The following is a 1,914-nucleotide window of genomic DNA, read 5'->3' on the forward strand; positions in this document are numbered from 1 at the left end:
TAAACCCTGGCAGAACCTATTCCAATAGGTCCGCCATTAAACTACCAAAAGATGATACCAGGAAATCCGGGGTCAGTCTCAAATATTTATTTTTGGTACGTCAAAACCCTTTCCATGGAACCGTCTCAGAGCACCCACACGATCACATCGAACACTTAGAACTTAGAAGATATGATGGATGATGAGTACAATCACGGTAAAATCTTTCCATTCTCCTTAGAAGGCAATGCCAGAAAATGGATGGACCAACTACCTACGGGTTCTCTAACGTGCTGGAAGGAGATAAGGAATACCTTCATTAATCAATTCTTCGATGAGACGCGTTACTGGGATGTAAGGAAGAAAATTTCCACATTTTGTCAAGGTCCACGGGAGTCATTCAGAAAAGCATGGGAGAGATTCAAGAGTTACCAAATTGAATGTCCCCACCATGGTTACCAAGAACCACAACTCATTAATACCTTTTACGGAGGTATTAACTTGCACTACCAAATCAGGCTTGACACAGCCAATGAAGGGAACTTCGATACCAGGAACCTTGAAGAGGCAAAGAGTTTGATCAAGAATGTACCTATGGGTAGATCCTACGAAATGATGGATGTAGAGCGAGAAAGGAGAGTTGACTTAATGGATGAGTCACCTTTAGCCAAAATTAAAGAATCTCTAGATTTACTTCATTCCGCTCTAGAGGGACAAAACCAATTTGGGATATACCAAATTGACGATGATACCCTTTATGGATTAGAATTAGAACAACGAGTAAACTTCGTAGATAATTCAACCTTGAAAGATAGGTACCCTATCCCTAACCCCGATAGCTTTACCAAAAAATATGATGCTACTGTTGGCTCATGCCGAGGCAGAGAAAAGTTTAGATTAAACCAACCTTTCACGGGGAACAGCAAAATGGCCACTGGCCTGAACGGAAAGATAGACATGATTTACAGTTAGCTAATGAGAAAATTCGACGCTTTAAGTGAACACATTAAGAGATTGGACGGTCAGGTCACGGAAAACGTGATCGCCATCAAAAGAGAGGCATGACGTCTCCCTGGGCAAACTGACGCAAATCCGAAACGTCAAATTAGTGTTGTGTTACTAAGAAGCGGACGAAGCCTCAACCCAAGCACAATAGAGATAAAAAAGCGGAAAACATGCTCACATTGAGAAAACCGGCGAAAATAGGTCACGACCAATAAGCCTCGATAGTCCCAACCCCGAGTCTGAAACACCTCGGGAAACTGAGCAGTCCAACAATGAGGATGCAGCCATCAATCTCGAGGAGGAAGAAGTAGAGTTAGAAGAAGAGTTAGAAATCGATCAACAAGAAGAAACTAATGTCGATCGACCCACTACAGTAAATATCGATCGACAAACTAGAAGTGATATCGGTCGACGCTCAACTCCTGCTGAACCAGTGTAGGAGAGGTATAAGACTCTACCGCCCTTTCCTCCTAAAAAGATGCAGACTAAGCGAGAATTAGATAAGGCAATCTGTAAGAAAGCATTCGATAAAATCATGTTGGAAATGCCATTGAGTGATGCCATAAAAGTTTCGTCTTCAATAAAGAAATATGTAAAAGATATAGTATCCAACAACTTCCCAGGTACTGAACACATCGTTATGATGGTTTCAGAGGAAGCAAGTGCAATAATCCAAGGCGAAACCCTGGTTAAGAGACCTGATCCGGGCAGTTTTGTTATAGATTGCAATATACGACACAAGAGCTTTCCTCGATCCCTCTGTGATTTAGGTTCAAGTGTGAACCTTATGCCGCATTCTGTCGCGATATCCCTGGGATACAACAAGTTCAAGCCTACCAAAATAACTTTAGTTCTTGCCGACAGATCCGTTAGAATACCTGAGGGAGTACTTGACGACATGCCAATAAAGATTAATAACTGTCACGTACC

At 42.0% G+C, this 1,914-nt stretch overlaps 1 non-coding gene across 1 annotated transcript; it reads right to left on the reverse strand.

Annotated features, from left to right (window-relative positions):
• Positions 1-330: 330 nt before the first annotated feature.
• LOC117126967 lies at positions 331-437 on the reverse strand. Its single transcript, XR_004449728.1, has one exon. It is a non-coding gene; the product is annotated as a small nucleolar RNA R71 (small nucleolar RNA).
• Between the last annotated feature and the right edge of the window lie 1,477 nt (positions 438-1,914).

The sequence above is a fragment of the Brassica rapa genome, chromosome A07 (assembly GCF_000309985.2).
Source record: "Brassica rapa cultivar Chiifu-401-42 chromosome A07, CAAS_Brap_v3.01, whole genome shotgun sequence".
Classification (NCBI taxonomy): domain Eukaryota; kingdom Viridiplantae; phylum Streptophyta; class Magnoliopsida; order Brassicales; family Brassicaceae; genus Brassica; species Brassica rapa.